Source organism: Vulpes lagopus, chromosome 15, assembly GCF_018345385.1.
Source record: "Vulpes lagopus strain Blue_001 chromosome 15, ASM1834538v1, whole genome shotgun sequence".
In the NCBI taxonomy this organism is placed as follows: Eukaryota; Metazoa; Chordata; class Mammalia; order Carnivora; family Canidae; genus Vulpes; species Vulpes lagopus.
Genome location: NC_054838.1, coordinates 46,618,683 through 46,645,300, shown reverse-complemented (window position 1 = coordinate 46,645,300; position 26,618 = coordinate 46,618,683).

Below are 26,618 nucleotides of genomic sequence, written 5' to 3'. Positions count from 1 at the left end.
ACTCTCCAAATGGGGGAAAGCAGGCTCCTTTATCAGGGGTTGGGATTAATACTTAGAGGGATATTTTAACATTACAATTACAAAGAAGCTGACTGTCTCTTCTGGCACTTTCTGATTCACCTTAAATGTTTGTTGTTGTTGTTTTCCTGTTCTAGCAGTTTGTTTGTTTCTAAAAGATAAGACTGACAGGAAAAAGCTCCTAGGAGTTTCTGAGTTCTGTAAGTCAGTCCTGAGTTCAGTGAGTCAGGCTGGTGATAGTATTCCCCAGATTTCTGTCTATATAAATTAGAAAACAACCATTTATTTTGAAATGTAGTGTACCTCCTCATGGGTCATACTTTGTACCTCATCTTTAGTGTTCTGATGGGAATTAAGTCTAGTTACATGTTTAGAAGAAAAGAGGAATGGTAGGATGAGTCCTGAAGAGAAATAGAACGGTCTTGTGTGGCAGCTTCTCCAGGGAACCTCGTTAGAGTTTGTTCAGGCCATATAAGTTTAATTTACTCAGAAGAGAGGAAGGGGACTTGGGTTCTTGCTTCTGAGGATAGAGTGGCTGCTTCTACTGACAAGGAAGTCTTATCAGAATTTAAGGGCTCAATTTCTTAATACTATCATGTCTTTCATACATCCCATCCCAACATTCAGGATCTTATTCCTTCTCAATCATTGGCCTCTTTTTAACAGTAGGCAACCTTAGGCTGAGAATTTAATTTGCTTGGTAATTCAGCAATTTATAGGATAAGATTCTGAGTTTAAAGTTTGTCAAGGACAGCCTGGGTGGCTCAGCGGTTTAGCTCTGCCTTCAGCCTAGGACCTGATCCTGGAGACCCGGAATCAAGTCCCACGTCGGGCTCCCTGCATGGAGCCTGTTTCTCCCTCTGCCTGTGTCTCTGCCTCTCTTTCTCTCTCTCTTTCTCTCTCTCTCTCTCATGAATAAATAAATAAAATCTTTAAAAAAATAAAGTTTGTCAATATCAGCCCTGTATCTATTGAAGATAAAGATCTCTTTTAAGGCAGATGCAGAAGGTTTCAGAACATTTATTTGGTTCTTTAGCTGTGAATTTTAATCCTGGAATTCATCTCTTTTTTTCTCCACTTCATCCAATGACATTAGGAGCAACCAGACAATCTCATTACACGCATTAGCTTGACAAATGTATTTGAAAATGTTTGATGGGGGAATAGAGGACCAGCTGAGGACAAAGCACAACCCTAGGGCAGCACATTGACAAGTCCTTGAAACAAGCAAAGGGACAGTCCTCCTTGGACTTAACTGCCTCAATGTTAATACTTTCCTAAGGGCAGATGGCAATCTTAACCCAACCCCCAGGATCCTGTAAGTCTACTTTAACACGTAAAAATTCCTCTAGAAATTTTGTTTATCTCTATGCCCCAAGACACATGTTGGCAATCATCCCCCAAGCACATGGTCCACCGATAGACATCTGAAGGGTCTCATGACTCAGGTTTTATTAGACAGTAACAAGTGACCTTTTCCCAACAATTGCCAGCCCCCTCAAGGTCCTGGAAACCTTGCTTCCAAAATTCCTTAGAGAGTACACACTATCCTCAAACCATTCCCAATTCCTAGGTATATAATCAGTAACTCCTCACAGGCCCGGGCAGCACCTCTTCTTGCCCAGCAGTCCTATCCCCATGCTTTAGTAAAACCATCATTTTGCACCAAAGATGTCTCAAGAATTCTTTCTTGGTTGTCGGCTCTGGACCTCGCTATACCAAACCTCACCTATATTCCAAACCTTCATCAATGTTGGTCACCAACATTCTTATATCTGATTTGATTGCTATATCTGCTAATCTTATATCTGATTTGATTGCCTCTTATATCTGATTTGATTGCTAGTATCCAATGGTGAAATTTTGCATATTTTGTGGGCGGCCATGGACTAGCTAGTTACTAAACCAGGCCCAGACTTGCGTCCCTCATTCACTCAAAAGGCTTGGGAGCCTAAAGGGTGAATAGTTGGTAGACGCTTGAGAAAGGGCTTGAGCAATGGTTCTCAGGTCTCGCTTGTACGTGATCACCCACATAACACAATAGATACAATTTATTCTGGCCTGGTCGTAAACTTAAATAGGGGTCTGTGCTGTCCTTGCTGGTCTGTTAACCACATATAAGGTTCCTTCGAGGTACATACACCTGGAGCAACAAGCTTATCTATTAACCAGGACCCTAAATCTTCTGGCGCCTGTGGGTCTGTCTTGTATGCTGATAAAGGGAAAGCTTGGAGGGATTCACAAATATGCTAAGAATGGACACATCCTTATCTTTGTTTTGTTTATGCTACATAATGCTGTAGAATCTTGAATAAAGCTGACACTGCTTGGACATTATCCACTGTGTCCCTCCTGTCCCCATCTCTTTGCTTTTCTTTTATTTTCCTCATCGCCTTACCCTCAGGACCCTGATCGTGTTGCCGCAGCACTCGCAACAATATTACTATTGTCAGATCATGCCATGGACATCAGTGGTCTCTTTACAACTACGAATGGAATGATTAGTGTTTTAAAACTTAATCAGATCAAAGATCCAATTCATTCAAGAAACCCCAGAACTAATTTAGAAAACTGTGTGGAGGTTCCTCAAAGAGTTAAAAATAGACCTGCCCTACGACCCAGCAATTGCTCTGCTGGGCATTTACCCCAAAGATACAGATGCAATGAAACGCCAGGACACCTGCACCCCGATGTTTCTAGCAGCAATGTCCACAATAGCCAAACTGTGGAAGGAGCCTCTGTGTCCATCGAAAGATGAATGGATAAAGAAGATGTGGTCTAGGTATACAATGGAATATTCCTCAGCAATTAGAAACGACAAATACCCACCATTTGCTTCAACGTGGATGGAACTGGAGGATATTATGCTGAGTGAAATAAGTCAATCGGAGAAGGACAAACATTATATGTTCTCATTCATTTGGGGAATATAAATAATAGTGAAAGGGAATAGAAGGGGAGGGAGAAGAAATGTGTGGGAAATATCAGAAAGGGAGACAGAACATAAAGACTCCTAACTCTGGGAAACGAACTAGGGGTGGTGGAAGGGGAGGAGGGCGGGGGGTGGGGGTGACTGGGTGACGGGCACTGAGGGGGACACTTGACGGGATGAGCACTGGGTGTTATTCTGTATGTTGGCAAATTGAACACCAATAAAAAATAAATTTATTTTTAAAAACAAAACAAAAAACAAAAACAAAAAAAAACAACAACAAAAAGAAATCTCCAGAATGTTCTCATCAGAAAGACACATATGGTAGAGATACTGGTCGACCTGCAAGTGGGGGAAAACAAGAGTAGAGATGTTGTAGGAAAAAGCAGTAATGGTACACATCTATGCCACAGAACAACACTTGGTCCTTCAAAAGAATAAAACCTGTTATGTCCAGAAGGTTATCATTAAAGATCATTTACTTGGAAAAAAGAAAAAAAGAAAAAAGAAAATTCTTTTTATGTGTACGGGCTTAAAAGAGAAAGTCATTTCTTTTCTGCTTCCTACATCTCATTGTTTCTACAGAGTCCACTCATGGTGCCACTCATAGTTATGAAAGTTTTATCAATGAGCCAAAATACTTAACAAGTTAAGATTAACTTTTCCACCTTGACTTTTAAAAAATTTCACAAATAATAATATAATGTTTATATAGAGATTTCTAAACCTACCAGCTGTTCACCTTAATGAGGGAATCACAAAATGATACTCCTGTTTAACCACAATTCGGGTTGCTAAGGAACAGAAAATTACCAACCAATGAAAATATCTATTGTCCCCCTTTACTAAAATATTTCCCTCCCTCCAAAGATGTCTGTTGGTCTAAGCGAATGCATGTTTTTTGTTTTTAATTAAATTTATTAGTTTGAGAAAATTGAATATTCACATGAAGCTGTAAGAAATACACACTGTACTTAGTTTCTCCCAATGGTAACATCTTGAAAACCTATAGTTTTATATCACAACCAGTTTGTTAACATTAATAAATGCATATGGTGTAAGAGTCATTTGTATATTATGATATGAACTACTGTTCAATTGTCTTTTGTTCCCCTCAAGTTTTGAGAATCAAAGGATCCCTGGGTGGCGCAGCGGTTTGGCGCCTGCCTTTGGCCCAGGGCGTGGTCCTGGAGACCCGGGATCGAATCCACGTCGGGCTCCCGGTGCATGGAGCCTGCTTCTCCCTCTGCCTATGTCTCTGCCTCTCTCTCTCTCTCTCTCTCTGTGTATGACTATTGTAAATAAATAAAAAATTTAAAAAAAGAAGTTTTGAAAATCATGCACACACATATAATAATCATATATATGCATATAATGTGTATAATCATATATGTGTATGTGTATATAAGTAAGATATAATCATATATATGTATATCTGTAAGATAGATGATAGATATATGGAACACAGGCTTTAAAATAATCTATGATAGATATTGAAATATATTTTCCCAGATCATTGAACATTTCAATTTCGACATTGTTTATGGTTTTCTTTCATGAAATCTTTTTAAAATTTGTAATTATATTTTTCAATCTTTCATTTTTGAAAAAATCTCAATGTTGAATCATAGTTGGATGCCCTTCCCTATACTCAGATATGTCAATTAATTGATGTTTTTAATTAAGATATTTATGTTATTAATATTTAAATCTTTTGCCAATACTAAAATTTTCTGGTGTTCAGTATGAGTTATGAATCAAGTGTTATCATTTGCAAATAGCTATTAAAATATCTCAACTTAAAATATTAATATTTTCCATAAACCTTTTAACACATCCTGATGTGCATCTCCTGATGTACTTGTTTCTATTTCTAGACTTTATATTTTGTTCCCATGATCCATTTATGTACTAGTACACTGTTTTAATTATAGAGACCTAATAAATATTTTAACATGAAGAGAATATTTGGCCTCTAATTGGCTTTTTTATTAGATGTCCCTAAATATGTAAATATTTTTTTATACAAACTCTAAAATTATTGTGCCATTTCTGGGAGAAAGAAAAACTTGTTTGTTTTTACATGTGAATAAACTAAATATGAATTTTGTATGGAAGAAATTAACAATTTACACCACTAAACCATCCTCTCCAAGAAAGGAAGAAGTCTTCCATTTACTCAGTTGTATTTGTGTATCGTTTAAGGGTAATTCATTTTATCACTTTTTCTTACTTTTATCCATAACATTTTTATTGAAATATAAATGATTCATGCAAAATATGCAATAAGGTGTGTAAATTAATAAATCTTAATTGCATAGCTTAGTGATTTTTTATAAATGTATATGATATGGATCAATGCACACACCACTATCACTTCCATCAAGAAAAGAACATTTGTTCTCTACATAGTTTAGTCACGTTCCTTCATAATCAACATCATGTTCCATTACCATGATAACCACTAGTCTGGGTTTCTGCCACTAAAAATTGGTATTTTTTCCTAAACACCTTTTCCTTTTTGACACTTTTGAAGAATAATGGTCAAGTATTTCATAGAATGTCCTTCAAACTGAATTTGTCTGATGTTTTCCCATGATTATACTATAGCTAGGGATATTTATTTTGGGAACAATATCAAAGAGTTTATATGATCTGATTGTGGCCCATCAAGGGGTATATTGTATAAACATAACTCATTATGATGTTTACCTTGATTATGGTAATAGCTGCCAGATTTTTTCCAGATTTCTAAGATTACTATTCTTACAATCTTATACTCTGTTCACTAGAAGCAAGTCTCCATTTACACCCCACTTTGAAAGGGAAAGTAGTTAAGTTCTATCTTTTTCCCTACCTTCCCTGTAAATTTCTCATGCACTTAATGGAGGACTGGCTTGAAAAAGTGTGCAAATCTCCCTATGTCTGAGGTCTACATAGGTCTACATACATAGGCTTTGTATTTATACAGTAGGTAGCACTTACATTTTAGCAAATCATTAAAAATTTCCAGATGAATCCTCATATCAGCTTATATGACATTGGCAGGTTATCTTCCCCTACAGAATCATATTTTGGGTGTTATTTCTTCCTGGAAGCACGATTTTTTTCTCCTATCATTCTGGAATTCATGTGATACATAAATTTGTGACTATATTCCATATCAATCTTGTATGCTTTCTATGTTTCCTAACCTTTTATTACTCCAAAATGTATCCTAGATATTTCTTCAATTACATCTTTCTTTTTCCTAATTTTTCCTACAGTTCTGCTTTATCTTCTGTTACACCTGCGATTGAATTCTTAAATTCAGTTATTTTGAGTTGTATATTTTAACTCTAGAATTTCTATTATTTTTTTGCATTTTCATTTTTCTGTAATAGTTATGAGGATATTAAAATTTTCTGTTTGTTATATAAAAGTTATTTTTAAATTATTATCTGACATTAAGCTATTCTTGTGGGGCTTTTTGCTTACTAATTTAGAGCTTTATCATGTATTCTTAGTTGACTTGATATTTCTATTGAGTTTTGGATGGTATATATAACATGAATATATATCATATATATGAATATATATATATATATATATATATATATATTCATGTTTTTAATTAAACTATCCTGTCACCCTAAATACACTTAGGAAAGAAAATTATTTGAATATATGTGTCTATCCCAGACAGACTTAGTTTATTTGGATTTTATTCTTCTTCCTAGATTATACTCCTCTAGGCTCTCACAAGAAAGCCTGTGATTTTAGCACAAACACTCAAATTTGGTGGGGCCCTGAACTCTATTTAGTGTTTACCTCATGAACCTGCAAAGCATTCTGTTTTCTTCTCAAGTTCTATATTACTGTTTTAGGAATTAAAAAACTTCTTAAAGGTTACAGCAGCCCCAGATTCTGGTTATTGCTCTAAATGCATCTCTTTGTTTTTCACAAATCAATTTTTCACTCATTTGACAAATGTCTGATGCCAAAAAAATATTTGTTTTTCCTTTTGTCCATTATTTCCATTGTCCAAAACAAAAGAGTGATTGCAAAAGTCATCTCTGCTATTTTCACAAGTAGAATTTTTTTGTCTCGTTTTACACACACTTTATTTTTAGCTGAGCAAATATTTTTTAAAGTACTTGAGTCGTTCAAAAGTTTACAGTTTGAAAGTTTTTATCCAGATGAAATAGGGATAGCTAGTAAACTTAAATGATTAAATAAAGCTTTGATGCTCATCATACAACAATGGAAAAATAGCTTCTGCAATTTCAATGCAAAGGACAAGCAGACACTTATAGAGATACAATTGAAGTATAGGCAAATAACAATATAATTATCTCAAGAAAAGCAATGAACCATTTAGCAATTCTATGAAATATAACACCAAGAACTATCATATGCCAAGATGATTTCTATTTTTTTTTAAGGTGCAAGTAGGGGCACCTGGGTGGCTTGGTTGAACATCTGCCTTCATCTCAGGTTATGATCCCAAGGTACTGGGATCAAGTCCTGTATCAGACTCCTCACAAGGAGCCTGCCTCTTCCTCTGCCTATGTATCTGCCTCTCTATCTATTTATCATGAAAAACCAAAATATTTTTAAAAGGCACAAATATATATAAATGCATAAAACAAAATTTAATTATATTTTATATAAATATAAAATAGTAGATATTTCCTCCATTTTAAATCTTTCCAAATTATTTGATTTAATCTTTATAGTTCAAAGGGTAAAAACTTTTATATAGTAATGACAGTAAGCTAATTTCAAATGAATATTATTATGAAATTAGTATCATGTGTTATGAGTCATATACTCACACTCCTGTCTTGCTTGGCATCTGAACTTCATTCATTTTAAAAAAGAGTTTTCCTCTCCTTTTCTTTAATAGAAAATCCTTATCCTTTTCTTTAATAGAAAACCCAAAAATTCTGAAGTAAAAGTTGGTTGATATTGCATGATTTTATTCTTGAATTATTTTATAATGGACAAAGGTTAAATGTCACATAAGAAAAACTCTCTTGACTGGGAAAGAGAGGATAGTTTAAGTAGAGACCTTAATAAAGTCTGCAAACCTGTCATTTAATCCAGGTTGTGAGAAAAAATTCATCAACCATTGTACTTTTGAACTTGAACTGTGATGGCTTCAAATAACAATTGTTGATATGCTTTGATAAACCATTAGTCAATGGAATTTTAGAAGGAGGAGAAAAGTAAAACTACATTCTAAACATGAAAGAAAAACTTCTGATTGTATACCTCTCTCAAAAGGTAACAACATTCTCACTCATGTTATCCATAAAAATGTATCTTATGCAAATGACTTTTGCCAGACAAAAGTTGTTCACTGAGCAAGTATCTGATGTATGGCTTGCTAACATATGGACTTGTCTTACTATAAATATTGCATATTTGAATAAAAAGTGAATAATTTTTTAACACTCAAATCATACTGTATAAACACTTCTGATTTTAATAATAATACTCCCATATAAAATCTTCGGAAATAAAAATACTATTTTGCAAATATTGCCCAATGTGTTTCCAAATATATATTTTTAATTCTTATATATCAATTTGCCTCAACTCTACATTAAGCTAAACTCATATACTTTTTACATAGTAATATATATAATTCCTAAGTCAGGTAAAAACACACATAGGACTGTTTTTTTCACACACTCATAAAAAATACTTATATCTACTTCTACATAAATTTAAAAATATTTTAAAATACTTGCTCTATGTTATTATATATAATCCATTCATACATCAGAGTGTGCCCTGAGGCAAGACCCTAAGGAATAATAAGTTTCATTCAATGTATTAGATAAAGAAGCAAAGTGCTTTTAATATTTAAAACTATGTCTGTACTTCAACAGAGTATACTTGCTCAATGTTGTTCAATGACTAAATTTGAAATATCAAGGTATATGTTTTAAGTGATCAGCAAGACAGTGACTATATTTCTATATATGCACATTAATGACATATGCATATCTCAATTCAGGGAGATTATTTTGAATAAATCAAACTTTAAATTGTTTGACAATACTTACATTTGAATAAATTAAAAACAGAATCACAAACATTTAGCCAATTAATGTGTTTGAAATAATTATGGATCTTGAAATTTTGGTTATCATGTTAGTCATATGTCTTAATGTACACAACAAAAGTTGAATTCCGTATCAGAATTTTTAAAAAAGCAAATGATAAAAGGAGAAATGAGTGGTAAATTATGAGTCTAAGATGGATCTCTATAGGGACACCTGGGTGACTCAGGGGTTGAGCACCTGCCTTTGGCTCAGGGTGTGGTCCTGGGGTCCCAGGATTGAGTCCCACATCGGGCTCCCCACATGAAGCCAGCTTCTCCCTCCACCTATGTCTCGGCCTCTTTCTCTGTCTCTAATGAATAAATAAATAAAATATTTTTAAAAATAAAAAAATTAAAAATAAATAAAAAGGATCTCTATAAATATGTATGTTGAAGATAACATATTATCATTAAAATCCTGTTATTTTTTCAAATGGTTGAATATTCTTGATGAACCATATTTTAATCATTTATTTCTTGCTATTGACCCCAGGATAAGACAAAAATTATCAAAAATGTTGATGTGAAAAGACGTACTTATTTCTTTGAGTATGTAATTTAGCAGAATAGATTCATAAGAGTAGATTCGCTTTCCTGAGCCAAAATTATACTCACTTCAGTTTTTTAAAAAAACTACTGCCACATTTCCCCTCCAAAAAGTCATTTATGTATATCTTTCCAGCAATAGAGTTTATAAAAGTACTCATTTCATTGAGTCTTTTATGACAAGAAATACTATGCCCATTTTTAATTTGAAAATGAAATTATGGTTTTAACTTATTTATCCACTACCATGTTGCAAGTAAACAATAGGACTTTTTCCTAGGTTAATAATTGGTTTTGGATTATAGTATTTTAAAATTTACATTTCATATTGCCTTTTTTTCCCTTTAGAACAACTCAACTGAATTCTTTACAGAAAACTGGATGTGGTCAATATCTTTTTAAAATGTTATCATTTATCATACTCAAATATTGTGCTAAATGCTTTGTTTCATGTTTATCCTTGTATTTATGAAGTAGAAACTATTATCCCCATTTTAGAGATGAAAAAATGTTCTTTGCAAATTATCAAGCATGGCATATAAATTATATATTTCTATGTCTTTCAGCGAATTCAAAATAAAAATTATATTAAAACAGACATTTTGGACAGCCTGGGTGGCTCAGTGGTTTAGCGCTGCCTTCAGCCCAGGGTGTGATCCTGGAGACCCGGGATCAAGTCCCACATCAGGCTTCCTGGATGGAGCCTCCTTCTCCTGCCGGTGTCTCTGCCTCTCTCCCTGTGTCTCTCATGAATAAATAAGATTTAAAAAAATAAATAAAACGTACATTCTATTGGTATAATCAAAACAAGTTGAACCCAAATATAAGAGTAATTCTTTCATTAAAACACACATTAAATCTTGAAATTGACGGGTGTTGATATAAGCTGACTAATGAGGATCAGGTAATGTTAAATGTATAGGCTAGAAAAATCTCATGAAAGAAGTGATACTATACATTTCTAGGAAAAATAACAGCTATATTATTTGACAAAAAATAAGGAAAGTACTACAGACACTAAAAACCACTTTGGGAAAAGTGTAGAGACAGAAATATCTAAATTAAATGGTATTTTCACAGGCTAGCTTAAAGCTTGTAAAACCAAATTAAATTTGATCTTATCTTTATTTGAACTTTTGAAATATGTCACATATACATGTTATTTGTAAATATAGAGTTTTATATGTATGTAAAATTTATTTAGCACGTGTCATTTCCCTCTATATTTTCTTAGTATATAAGATATCTTTCCTTAACCATATTTTGGGTTCATTAAAAAATTCCAAAATATGCTCAGAGCAAAATTTGTTGATTTAACTTGTTTTAATGAGTTGGAAGTAAATTTGCAGAGAACAAAAGTTGCAAAATAATTCTGGTATGTGAAGAAATCTTGAAGCACTGAGAATTTTCTCTACTATTTATTTTTTGCTATCTTGTACCTTCCCAAAGTCTCTAATTTGATACAGTTCAAGATTAACTTGAAGTAGTTAATTGAAATTCAAAAATTTCTTTTTGTGGAGTTCTTCAGGTCAATTGGGAAAAGTAACTTAATTTTATAAGTGAGTCTTAATAAGACACATAAATGTCATTTCAAAAATATTGTTTTCATAAAAGCTTATAATTTAAAAAGAATAAGCTTATGGCTGTTTGTTTAATACATATTTATTAAATATTATTAATAATCTTAATATGTGGTTAATAAAGGACCTTGAGTCACAATGGACCTTATTTTTTTTCATATTTTTGCTCAAATCTATAGGTCATAATTTATATATACATGTTAATGATATTAAATCATTAAAAATAAATCTTTTGTCACTCAATCTCCAAATAGATATATTTCTTTAAAAGTAAAATTATATATGTGATCAGTAATATCAAGACTGTCACTGTTTAGTTCATGTCATATTTGTACCTTTTTCTCCTCATCAAAAAACTTCCAGCTAAATCAACACATCAAAATTACAGGGTATTGATATAATTGTCATGGCAAAATTACACTCTAACTTAAATTGCAATGCTTAGACCATGGTTCTTGATACATAGTTCCACTAGCAATGAAAACCACTAATGGGATATCAGGATGTTATCAAAAGCTACGAAGTACATAACCAGATATTATAGAGCTATGTGACTCCAAGAAAATGACATTAAAAATAGAAGCTTGCAGGCAGCCCCGTGGCCCAGCGGTTTAGTACCGCCTTCAGCCCAGGGTGTGATCCTGGAGACCCAAGATCGAGTTGGGCTCCCTGCATGGGGCCTGCTTCTCCCTCTGCCTGTGTCTCTGACTCTCTCTCTCTCTCTCTCATGAAAGAATAAATAAAAATCTTAAAAGAGAAGCTCGTGATAATATTTGTATAAGGTTATAAAATTCAGAATTGAAAAGTGTCTGCAGATACTTTTCTGCAGATGCTACCAAACCAAAAACACTTTAGGGACATGTTCAGAAGCACTACACCAATTAGTTTTACATTTTGTTATGCTCAAAACTCTTAACTGTTTATCTAGGGAAATATTTGAGCTTAAAGTAAGTTGTCTCAAATAACAAATGGTCAGAACTTGTTAATGTGTTTGAAAACCTTAAAGTTTGTATTACTTCTGAATCCCTCAAAATTATTTTATTTTTATTTTCTTATTTTAATTCCAGTGTAGTTAACATACAGTATTATATTAGTTTCAGGCATACAATATAGTGATTATTTGACATAGTGATTATTTTTTTTAGGGTGATTATATTTTATTGCTGCTTTGTTTAGTATATATTTTTCTCAATGGGGAAAAAAGTCTAGGTGAAAAAATTATCTAACAAGAATAGTAGTTTACATAACACGTAAATTGCTGCCAAAAGAAAAACATGTAAAAAAACGATTTTTAATGTAAAATATCACATAACTTCAAAAAACTTACCTCAATGTTCTAGCATGTAATATAAGTCAACTTTCTAAATAGGATTACAGTCCTTTATTATAAGTCCCTAGTGGTCCTATGGTATACATTAAAAAAAATGCTTTCGGGCATACAATATAGTGATTCAACAATTATGTATATTACTCATGCTCATTATGATAAGTGTATTCTTAAACCCTTTACCAACTTCATCCATCCTAGCCAACTCTCCTCTGGTGACCATCAATTTGTTCTTTATAGTTAAGAGACAGTTTCTTGGTTTGTCTCTTCTTTTTTCTTTGTTTTCTTTGTTTCTTAAATTCCACATATGAGTGAAATCATGTGGTATTTGTCTTTCTCTGACTTATTTCACTTAACATTATGTTTGCTTGCTCACTCCATGTTGTTGCAGATGTCAAAATTTCATTCTTTTTATGGCTGAGTAATATTCTATTGTGTGTGTGCATTTATATGTGTGTGTGTGTGTGTGAGTGTGTGTGTGTGTGTATTCTTTGTCCATTCATCTATTGATGGACATTGAGCTGCTTCCATAATTTGGCTTTGGTAAATAATGCTGCAATGAATATAAAGGGGGCATATATATATTTATTTTTTTCAAATTAGTGTTTTCATAGTCTTTATGTAAATACCCAGTAGCAAAATTAATGGATCATATGGTAGTCCTATTTCAATTTTTTTAGCTCTAAACTGTTTTCCAAAGTGGTTGTGCCAGTTTGCATTCCCACCAACAGTTTATGAAGGGGTTTTTTTGTTTGTTTTTTTGTTTGTTTGTTTTTTTCCCCTCTGCATCCTTGCTAACACTTGTTGTTTCTTGTGCTTTGGAATTTAGTCTTTCTGAGAGTTGTGAGCTTATATCTCATTAATGATTGGTGATGTTGAGCATCTCTTCACATGTCTAAAGGCCACCTATATGCCTTCTTCAGAGAAATGTCTGCTCAAGTTTTCTGCCTTTTTTTAAATTGAACCACTCTTATATCCCAGGAATAAATCCCACTAGATGAAGTAAATGATTTTTAATGTATATTTTTGATTTGCTAATATTTTGGTTTTTGCACTGATGTTCATCAGAGATATTGGCTAGTAGTTCTCTTGTTTTTGGAGTATCTTTATCTGGTTTTAGTTTAAGGATAGTGCTGACCTCATATGAATTTGGAAGTTTTCCTTACTCTTCTATGTTTTGGAATAGTTTGAGAAGAATAGGTATCAGCTCTTCTTTAAATGATTGGTAAAATTTACCTGTGAAGTTGTCTGGTCCTGGACTTTTATTTGTTGGGATTTTTATTATTATTATTATTACTGGTTCAATTTCATTGCTGGAAATTGGTCTGTTCAGATTTCCTCTTTCTTTCCAATTTACTATTGAAAGGTTATATGTTTCTAGGAATTTATGAATTTCTTCTAGGTTGTCCAATTTGTTAGCATGTAATTTTTCATAAAATTCTCCTTCAATCTTTGTATTTCTGTAAGGTGTGTTATTTCTCCTCTTCTGTTCCTGATTTTATTTGAGTCCTCTCTCTCTCTCTCTTTTGGAGAGTGTCTCTACAGGTTTATCATTTCAAAGAACCAGCTCCTGGTTTCATTGATCTGTTCTAGTGAATTTGTTTTGTTTTGTTTTTGTTTTTGCTTTTGTTTTTAGTTTACATTTTATATTTGCTCCAATCTTTATTATTTCCTTCCTTCTGCTAGTTTTAAGTTTTGTGTGTTCTTCTTCTTCTAGCTCCTTTAGGTATAATGTTAGGTTGTTCATTTGTGATTTTTCATGCTTTGTGAAGTATGCTTGTATTGCTATAAACTTCCTTCTCTTTTTTTAAAGATTGATGTATTTATTTTAGAGAAAGAATACGTACATGAACAGAGGGAGGGGCTGAGGGAGAGAGGGGAAGTAGACTCCCTGCTGAGCAGGGAACCCAGTGCAGGGCTAGATCCTGGGACCCTGAGATCATGACCTGACCTGAAACCAATAGTCGAATACTTTATCAACTGAACCACCCAGGTGCCCCCAAACTTCCCTGTTAGAATAGTTTTTGCTATATCCCAAATATGTAGCATTATGTTTCTATTTTCATTTGTCTCAATGCATTTTAAAAATTCCCTCTTTGATTTCTCAGTTGGCCTATTCATTATTTGGTAGCATGGTATTTAACCTTTATGTGTTTGTGTTCTTTCCAGATTTTTTTTTTCTTGTGATTGATTCCTCATTTCATAATATAGTGGTTAGAAAAGATGCCTGGTATGACCTAAATAATTTTGAATTTGTTGAGACTTATTCTGTGGCTTAATGTGAAGTGTTCTGGAGAATGTTACATGTACACTTGAGAAAAATGTGTATTCTGCTGTTTTAGGATAGAATGTTCTGAATATACCTGTTAGTTCCATTTGGTCCACTGTGTCATTCAAGGCCATTGATTTCTCGTTGATTTTCTGGATGACCTACACATTGACATAAGTGGGCTATTAAAACTTCTCACACTTGTATTGTTATTGATTACTTCTTTAAAGTTTGTTATTAGCTGCTTTAGGTATTTGGGCACACCTCTATTTTGGGTGCATAAATATTTATGATTCTTATTGGACTGCCCCCTTTCTGATTATAAAGTATCCTTCTTTGTTTCTTGTTACTTTGTTTTAAAGTCTATTTGTCCAGTATAAGGATTGTTGCTCTGACTTTTTTCTTACTTACATTTGCATTAAAAATCCTTTTCTATCCCTTCACTTTCAATCTGCATGTGTCTTTAGATCTAAAAATAGTCTCTTATAGGCAGGATAATTATGGTTGGTTTAGAGGCATGGATTACTTTAACTTTTACTTGTTTCAGAAACTCTATCTTTTCTTCTATTATGAATGATAGCCTTGCTGGATTGAGTATTTTTGGCTGTAGATTTTTTCTTTTCAGCACTTTGAATTTATCATGCCATTGTTGTCTGGCCTGCAAAGATTCTCCTAAAAAAAATCACCTGACAGTCTGACGGGGTTTTCTTTGTATGTAACTGTTATCTTTTCTCTTGCTTCATTTAAAACTCTTTCTTTACCTTTTTCCATTTTTATGTGTCTTGGGATGGATCTCCTTGTGTTGATTTTTTTGGGACATCTCTATGCCTCTTGGGTCTGACGATATATATTCTCTTCCCTGGATTCAGGAAGTTTTCAGCTACTATTTTTTTAAAAAATAGATTTTGAATATACATATTTTAAAGATATTTTCTGTTCCCTTTTCTTTCTCTTCCCTTTCTGGGATGCTTATAATGTGAATGTTATTATGCTTGATTGTGTAGTTGTGTTCCATAATTCTAATTTTGTAATCTATTATTATTTTTCTCTCTCCTGTTCAGCTTAATCGCTCTTCATTACTCTGCCTTCCAGAGTAATGATCATTCTTCTACATCCCCTAGTCTAATACTTATTTCACTCAATGTAATTTTAATTTTATTTCTTTTACTTCATTTTTGATTGGTTATTCATTATGTTGTCTATCTCTTTGTTGTAAATCTCACTGAGGTCCTCCACTCTTTTCTCAAGTCCAGTTAGTATCTTCATGACATTAATTTAAATTCTCTATTACCTATCTCTATTTTGTTTAGATCTCTTGCTATGATTTTGTCCTGTTCTTTCATCAGGATATACTTCCTTTGTGTCTTCATTTTGTCTACTGTTTGTTTCTACGTGTTAGGAAAGACAGCTACATCACCAATTCATGAAAGTAGTGGCTTTATGAAGAAGAGATCCTTCAATGCCTTGCAGTGTCATGTCTCCTGTTCACCAGAACCTGATGCTTCAGGTGTTTCTCCTATGTGTTGCGTGCCCACTACTGTTCAGACTGAGCCACTTTTGCCTTTCGTCCAGTCATCTGCAATGTCTCTCTTTGCCTGTAGTAGGCGGGGTTTGATCCCCATGTTGTTAGCTGGCCAATCTGGGGCTGCCTTTGGCTTCAGTTCCAGTTAGACCAGTCATTTGCCAGAGATGCAGTAACATTGATTTGCAGGAGAATACAGGTATGGGTTGAATGCACCAGCACAGTCCTTGACAATGGGAAGGGACCTACAGCTGCTGGAGACCTAAGCAGGCAATGTTGGAGGTAGCAGATCCACAGAAGTGCATGGGGGGTAGCATGTGTGATGTTAGCAAGGTTGGCATTGGTACTCTAAGGGAGAGCACCTGGAGTCACTGAGTCCAAGGCAGGTGGGGTTGATGAGATGAATCTGCAGGAGTGTGCAGGGGCAAGTTGCCCAGGGTTAACAATATTTGTCAGTGTCTGCTATGGGAGGGAACCTAGAGCCAAGGCCTAGCTGGAGGGCCATGACTATAGGAAAAGTGTGGGCAGGATGTGCTATAAAAAGTTAGGTAACCAAAAAAAAAAAAAAGTTAGGTAACCAACGTTGGCCCTGAGCTGATTTCTGAAGCTATCCCTGTGTTTATGCTAGGAGGCATGGGAGGGAAATTACATCCACCAACTCCTCTGTTCCTGGAGAAGTCTTCTAAGGATCACTGCCCCACACATGCTTTGAAATTAGTAAGTAAATCTCTTTTCCATATACTCCATATACATTTTTGAAACTGCTGCTTCTATGCTGTATCCCTGGAAGGCTATTGTCTTGTCTCTTTAAGGGTGGAATGTTGCTTCCTCTGGTCCTCCCAGGCTCTCATAGAACTGAGTCTGCTGATTGTAAGGCTCCAGATTTTAAGTCTCATTGACTATGAGATCTCATAAAATTTAGGCTTTCTGGTTTACAAAGCAAAATGTTATGGGGATTCATTTCCCTCATGTGGGATCCCTGGTGTGAGAGTCTGTTTCTTTCCTATTTCCCACTCACAGTATCCCTTCTTCCCATGGACAGTCTCATGGGTCCACTTAGCTCTGGACCATGTGTTCACCATTCCTACACTCTTTGATGTGGCATTTTCTCTATATTTAGCTGTGGGGAATTTATTTTGTCAGTCTCTTCAGGTTATTTACATTCATGTGTGTGTTTTCAAGTTGTATCCATGAGACAAGGTGAGCTTAGGATCTTCCTACTCAAGCATCTTCCCCAAACCCAAAAATATCTTTCTTGACTATGAGAAAAACTAGAGTTTAAAAGCAAATTCCTGGAAGGGTAGATCAAGAAAATTGGCAGTTAATATTTCTTTTTGTGTTTATTTTCAGTAATTTCCTTCCATACAAAGTTTTTTATATGCTAAGACATTTTGCTAATTTTTTTACAGTATCTAAAAGATACCTGAAGCAAATTTTAAATGGTAAATAGTAAAGCAGAGTCCTCTTATTTTTAAAGGAATATTGAATCCAACATATACCTTTTTTTTTAGCAGTTAAAAAGAAATGTTCCATTAGATTTTAGCAAATACTGAAGAAAATAAGCGTGACAGATTATATTAGAGATAAGATTATACAATTGATAAGCCTGAAAAATTTTTCCAAATACTTGACATTTTTAGCAGTCCTTCCTTCTTTAGTGACTGTTTTTCTATATTCTATTTAGATAAATTATAGAATTACATAGGTATCTAACTGGTAGAATAGATATTATTACAAGTTGCTCTTTTCTTACATATAGTTACTTGCAAGTAAAAATAATTATTAATTTATGCCTCTGCAAAAAAAGATGAAAGACAGTTAAGTGATCTAGTAAATTTGGAGTTAAGTAGAATTGGAGTAGGAAAAAAGTTTTATTCTGAGAATATTTATTGCTAAATTAATTATACACAAAAGTCATTATGTACACACTAATGATAACACTTAGGATGCAGTATTTCTTAAAAATGTACCTAGTTTCTACCCACTGGCTTATTCAGCATTCTTTAGCATTAACATACATTCCATTAAATGAATGTTCTAGAGATGAACAGCAACTTACTTGCTTATTTATTTCTGTACTTCACAATTTCCTCTGTCTGTCTGTGTGTGAATCTCACTCTTGCTCTCTCTCTGTCTCTCTTTTAACATTTCTACTCCCTTATTTTTATTTTGTTTATGTAACCAACATATTATTCTGACATTTGTAAAAGGTAAATTACTAAAAAATAATTAACCAATTTTAACTCTGCTACCCATTTTTTATGGTAAAAACTGTATCACTGTTCTGTGCATAGTTACTCTAAATTCTCTTGATGTGTTTAGAGAAACGCATTCAGATATGGATCTAAAAATATATTACCAATAGTTCCTGCATGTAGATGGGTGAAAGCATGAGACAGACTGTCTGGTTTGTATTACATATTGGTAAAGATATCAGAGATCAGCACATCATGCCTTTTTTCAAGTACCACAAGTCCAATATTTTAGCAGCAAAAGTCATGATTTGATTAACATCTTCAGTTCGCTTTACATCAACCTGAAAGTAACAAATAGACTTTTTCAAGCTAAATTTTTCTAAGAAATATCAAATCAGTAGACAATATTTTCCTTCTCAGTGAAGGTTTCTTTGTAATAGACTTTGCTATAAACAACCCAAATTAATAGAATGTGTACTAACCAGTAGTTTTTCATGTGCCAGGCAATGTGTTAGACACTCTGCATATGTTACTACTTTAACCATTACACACATGAAAGTTATTATAGGCCTCCTGATACAGAGAGGAAAACAGCATCTAAACTAAGTCTACATGGCTAGTTTGTCAGACTTTCAAATCAATCACATCTGTTTTCCAAAGGAAAGTTTGTTTATATTCATTAGAAAAACATATGAAGCAGATAGCCTACTAGCTGCCAGAATAAAACATCATAATTCAGAAATCATAGCCTTTTATTTTACTGATTGCAATTTTCCAGGTTGCCCTTTATAAGAATTTAGCAGATATTTTCTCACTCTAATAATTGTAACTACTCAGTTTGACAGTGGTGTATATTCCCTTTCTGCCCAGCAATTTCTCCAATTTATCTTTTTTTGTTCTCTCTAAATGTTACAAATACTAATTTAAAATAGAATAGATTTTTTATGCTACAGATAAAAATGTTGTGACTGCTGTGGATAGTATGATTGCATCTCTGGTGCTATCATAAATCAGCTACATAATCAATATAAATATGTATCTAGTCATATCCCTCTAGTGTATAAATTAAAGCTTAGAATAACTTGGTATGGTATTTGGAATATATCATAGAATCTATAGTTCTCTAAGATTCTTTTTCATTGACTTCATCAAAGAATTTAAAAATGGATTATTTCAGGAACTTAAGATGTTTTCTTTGTGGGTGGATTAAGAAGACCTACATGTATATTGGTAAAGCAAAAATGATAAGTAGATGCTTTCATCTAGATAAATATATATGTCTCTGCTTTCCAGAGAGAAAAACAAACTAATATTGTCAAGGGGAAAAAAGAATTTGGGAACTAAATTAACCCGAATAGTTTTCTTCATTGATTATACTCAGTGCATAATTACTGATCTCTCTCATTTTTCTATTTTTAATTAATCAAAGAGACAGTGTAATCTCTAGCTTTGCATGAAGTGACTTAGTCACCTTTGAGGTTTCTGTTAAATATTTTATTCACATTCATCAAGACAAGGAATATTTTTCTATACATTTTACCTTTGGTAGTCTGTACATCCATAAACATCAACAAGATTTCTAAACATCAACAGGATTTGTACAAGATAAAATTTTGACATCTTAAATCATTAATTGATTATTCCTACATTTTCTATTCATTTTCAATGTAGTTAATTCTTTCCCCCACATTTTTGATGAATTATTTTATTTTCAACATTATTCTAAATAAAAAGTAAGCATCTGATATCTTAGGGATTTTTGATACATTTGGAAGAAAATATCTGAGCTTTAAATTTCAAAAATAGAAGCTCTTGGTCAACCCTAATATACCAGGCTATACAAGTGAACATTTTCTTCAATACATCTGTGAAAATGTAGGTACATGAAAGAGGAAAGTAGCTTAAGGAATAGAGTAGTCAAGATTTAGGATGGGGAATGGAGGTTGTATGAGAGATTTTTGTGTGTGTGTGTGTGTGTGTGTGTGTAAGAATAACAAAGACTCTTCTTTCTAGAAATGAGGAAGACAGGGAGAGACATGATGTTATAAAATTGATAATGATTAATAATAAGAAATAAATAACATTTATTAAGCACTTATGTTACTCAGGACCCTACAAGTACTTCATATATTTTGTTTGTTTATTTATTTATTTATTTATTTATTTATTTATTTATTTATTTATTTATTATTTACTTCTGGTAGCAATTATATTAAGTAATCATAATTATTTCCAATTTGCATGGAAATCAAAGCATATTTATTTTATTTTTACCTTTTTAAAAAAGATTTTTATTTATTCATGAGCGACACACAGAGAGAGGCAGAGACAGAAGCAGAGAGAGAAAGCAGGCTCCATGCAGGGAGCCCAATGTGGGTCTCAATCCCGAGTCCTCAGGATCACACCCTGGTGGAAGGCAGGTGCCAAGCAGCTTAGCTACCCAGGCATCCCTATTTCTATCTTTTAAGATTTCATTTTATTTTTTTTTTTCATTAGAGACACAGAGAAAGAGGCAGAGACATAGCCAGAGGGAGAAGCAGGCTCTGTGCCCAATGCAGGCCTTGATTCCAGGACCCCGGGCCTTGAGTCGAAGGCAGATGCTCAACTGCTGAGCGACCCAGGCATCCCTCAAAACATATTTATGAAGTAATTTATTTGAATGTATAAAATTATTAAAGCAAAATATGTTGAAATTCATATCTGACTCTTGAGACCTTAGTGAATAAGTGACTAAACTCACTATGTTGAGTTGGAAGCACTTCTTGAATTATCCAAAATCACTCTTGGTTTCCTTTTTGAAAGACCCATGTATCAATTGTCCTTTAATTTCTCTGTCTCACTTCATTGACTTGGATATGTTTAGTAAAGAAATTTTATTATTTATAAATAAATATTATTTATTCTTATTAAAACATAAGAATATCTATTAGTAATAAAAAATATGTTTTAATCACTGCATAGATAAGAGACACTATATTTATTGATTTCATAAATGTCAATAGCCTTCATTTAAGATAATGTGTCCAAATTCCTGATATTTAAGCATAAATAATTTTAACTTTAGAAATTATGCATCTTTTCCAACCACAATAGTATGAAACTAGAAATTAATCATAAGAAGAAAAAAAATCCAAACACATGAAGGCTAAACAACATGCTACTAACCAACAAATTGGTCAGTAAAGAAATCAAAAAAGAAATCAAGAAATAGATGGACACAAATGAAAATAAAAATGCAATAGTCCAAAATCTTTGGGATGTACTGAAGGCAATTATAGTAGGAAAATATACAACAATATAAGCCTACCTCAAGAAAAAAAAAAAAGTTCAAATCAATAATTTAAACTTACACCTAAAGAGCTACAAAAAGAAAACTAAACAAAGCCCAAGTGAGTAGAAGGAAAGAAATAATAAAAGATCAGAAAAGAAATAAATAGCATGGAGATTTTAAAAAATGAAAGGAAAGGAAAAAAATCAGTGAAAGCAAGAACAGTTCTTTGAAAAGATAAACAATATTGATTATCCCTTACACTCTTGAAGAACAAAAAAAGATAAATTCCTCAAATAAATAGAATCAGAAACGAGAGAAAGTGTAACAACTAATATCATATAAATTTAAAGGATTATGAGATTATTGTGAAAAATTATGTCAACAAATTGGACAACCTACAAGAAACATATGAATTCTTATAAACATATAATCTTCCAAAACTGACTCAGGAAGAAATAGAAAAATCTAAACAGACCAATCACTAATAACAAAATTGAATAACAAAGGTAATAAAATAACTACCAATAAATAAAAGTCCAAGATAAGACAGATGCATAAGTGAATTTTACCAAACTTTTAAAGAAAGGTTAATACTTATTTTCCTCAAACTATTCCAAAAAGTGAAGCAGGAAGGAAAGCTTCCAAATACATTCAATGAGACCAGCTTACCCTAATATCAAAACTAGACAGACACCACAAAAAAAAAGAGAATTATAGACCAATTCCCCTAATGAACATCAATGCAAAAATCCTCAATAAAATATTAGCAAACTAAATTCAACAATACATGAAAAGGACTATTCCCCACAATCTAGTGGGATTTATTTCAGATGTGCAAGGATGGTTCAATATTTGCAAATCAATCCATGTGATACGATAAGTCAACAAATAAACAATAATCACACTTTTAAATATATAATATTTAAAATATAAATAGTACTAAATATATATATATATGTATATATATATTTATGGTAAATATATATATATAGTAAATATATATAGTACTATCCATGTATTTCTTTTTTTATCCTATTCTATGTATAAGCTCTTATATATTCCCTCTACACATATTTCATGTACTCAAATAATATAAATAGTGGAAATTATCTAGTAAATGCATTCACATTTTACTTATAAAACCAAACTAAAATGTGAAGAAATTTAGTTTTTATAGTAAACTTATCATCCCCTTGTCTTTTATGCAAGTATCATTTCCATCTGATTATTTTTTAAAGATTTTATATTTATTTATTTATTTAATTTATTCATTAATTAATAATTCATTCATTCACGAGAGACCCACAGAGAGAGAGAAGCAGAGACACAGGCAGAGGGAGAAGCAGGCTCCATGCAGGGAGCCCAACTCGATCTTGGGTCTCCAGGATCACACCCCTGGCTGATGGCAGCACTAAACCACTAAGCCACCAGGGCTGCCCTTCCATCTGATTATTAGGTAACTTTTACATAAGCCTAAAATGTTATGGATACCCATAAAGTTGCCGAATAAGTTGTATTCTATAACACAATTCTTAAATTTTAGATTTGCTAGGAGAATGATAAAAAAGTAGTACTTATTATCATTAATTTATATATGCAATCTGTTAGAAAATTTGATAGCTACCGTGAAAGTTTAGTTAGTTAACAGATACTACCACATTAATTTTTGCAATTTAATATATCTCCTTAATTAAATACCATCAAATAAGTGGACATTTTGAAATACACCAAATTCAGATTAAGTTGGTAAATTTTCAGTTTCTGAAAATTTCAAAATTACAGCCAGCTATCTATTAAAGTTTCATTACAAAAATAAGACAGGAGGAAATTATAAACTATAAAGCATATTTTATTACATGCCCATTAAATAGGCAAATATATTTAAATATACTCTCCACAATATTGATAATTAATTTATGTTATATGAACAGAAACTCTCTAGAGAACAAAATAGGAATAGTCAATTTTCCAAGTTTTTAAAATATTCTATGCATGTCAATTGTGAACAAGAAAAAGTTTTTAATTCCCATATGCTTATTTACAAATTTGATATCATAATACCAATTAGATATCATCAAATTTACTTGCACAAATGTTCATGCAATTCTTAGGATAAAAAATATATTTTTTTACACTAATGCCTCATTATGCCACCTGATGCATAAGGGATAATTATTCTATAATGCACTGGGGTTTTTATTGTTTGGTTGTTTTTTTTAGTTTTTTTCATTATTGTCTATCATCCTGTTCCTCCTGGCTAAAACTGTCATTTATGATGCAAAATAGCAGCAGATTAATCATAGCTTTCCTAATTAATCACCGCAATAGTTGTGGGTGATGTCAGTCACCATGTGCTCTCCTTTTTCATTGTCATACTCATTTAGGCTGTAACTAATGCTAAAAAAACAAGTATACAATTTTTAAAAGATTGTTTTAGCTTCATAATATACTACTTATTTTATGAAATTCTTCATCTTTTATTGTTCTTAAGTTTAAATTTTTCAATTTTCTCTACTTCCAAGACCAGCCATACCCTCATACCCAGAAAACCACACTTATAAGCATTTCACTCAACTCTAACATAGCATACTTTTACATGGATTCTGATTCCACTCTGCCATATCCACAAACATTCAGTAGACCATAACAGAACTCTTCAGGAGCTCCAGACACCTCTTAAGGGATGAAAGGCTTACCCCAGTGTCTCTCATTAATGTTTTTGTGAGGCCAAACATGGGTAAACATCAAAGTTTATGAAGCAATATAATGCACTGGTTAAAAGTACATACTCTGGAGTCAGATCTGGATTCTAGTATCTTGTGTCTATTTACTAACTGTATAAATTTAAGCAACTAAATTGCCTAATTGCCAGTTTCCTGGCAATTTACTTAGTAATTATCCTAACTATCCCATAGTCTCCCTATAAAATGGAGCTATCATGTTTACTTAATATAATCACTATGAGGAATAAACTGAATGATATGTATAAAGCACTTGGCATGGTGTTTGGCTCATAATCAATGTATAATAAATCTTAGTTAATTTAGAGAAGACAGTTTATTATGCTCTTTCTAAATGTTTATGATCCTAATAAAAATATTTAGAGAACTTTATCGAAATTCTTGGTTACTATTTGAGAAGCTAACAGAAGGTAGAAAGATTGTGATATCTTAAAAATAAACCATTTTAAACATTTTTACTGTGAAGAAAACTCTTACTGTAAATTTTGTTTATCATTGATTATTATAAGATTTTTATTTTTTTGTTTTTCAAAGTTGTACACTTCAAAGTAGAACATTTGAATTGTTTCATTAAATATGCAAACTAATTGAGGAAACTAAAAACATATAATAAAGAATATAAACTTTGAAAGAAAACTTCAGATGCACATGTCTTACATAGAATGATTGAGGGCTAAGTGGATGTGGAAGCAATGAGTGACTAAAGAAGACAATATTTTAAACATAACCACACAGGCTACAGATGAATATTTACATGAAAGTTATGGACAAAGCACCAATAATAAATGTAATTTAGAAAATTTGAACTGATTGAAAATACCACAAGCTCATCAAAAATAATTTATTATATAAAATTCAAGAAAAAAGGAAAATAAATATGTTTGATTTCTCCACCCAGACCATCATTAAATTTACTGCAAAATTATACATTTCCTGGTATCTTACTATGCATATGCCAGGTAAAAAGATGTATATTGCATATGAAAATTTTAAAAGTGCACTAGGGATGATGTTTTATTGAAAACTATTAAGTAAAATTCCTTTTTTTCTATATTTAAAAAAATAAAAATAACAATTAAATTAAAATTAAATTTCTGAACCTCAGATAAATACCTTTCACCATGAAGACAATTTCTGAAGAGATGACAGTGAGATTAAGAAAAGAGATTATGAAAAACACACCTATAAATGCAATTATTTTAAACTTTAAAAAAATAGATATTTATTGTTATCAATTATAATGGATTAGGATAGATAATATTTTAATTTTTTCTCTCTGGGTATCATTTTAATAGTTAAATTATTTCTTTCTTCACAGTTTATACTTTACTTTGTGTTCTACATAACATAATTAATAGCATAGAACCTGAAGTTACTCTTCCCAGATCCAATTACAAGTTTGCCACATAAAACTGTGTTAATGTCATCAAGGCATTTAATGTTTCTTTGTTTCTGTATCTATTGAATGGTAATAATACTAGTATATCTGCTCCATGAAGTAAGCCCTATGAAACAGTTAACTACTATTTTAATCATTATGCATACTATTCTGCAACCATATTGCTGAAACTGCTTAGGTTTTATTGACTTAAATAATGTTTGGGCTAGTTCTTGCACTGTGGCTTTGCTATTCTTAAACTATTTTGTTTCACATCTTAAATTTTCAACAGTATCTCATGTATTATGCATCTAAATTCTTTCAGGTTAGAGAATTTTTCCCTATTGCAGTTATACTTAAATAATATCTTAGCTGGATATAATATCATTGGTGTATCTTTCCTTCCACTCTGAAATCTACAAATATTACTTTCTGATATTAAATACTACCGTGAAAACTTTGGGAATAGCTCGTTTTAACCAGTTGTAGCTAATTTCTTTATTCCACTTTGCAGAAAAATTGTTTCTTTGCCTTAATATTCAGTAAGTTAACTCATATTTGTCTTAGTTTGAACATTATAAAAAATGAGAAAATTCCTCAAACTCTGCTGCCTGTATTTGCAGATTTTGTTTTCACTGGATAAAACATCTGAACAGACTATTTTTGGAGGAAACAATACAAATGTTAAATAAAAAGTTGTACTGAATCTTACCAACAATCAGGGATGCAAAGTAAAATAAAATCA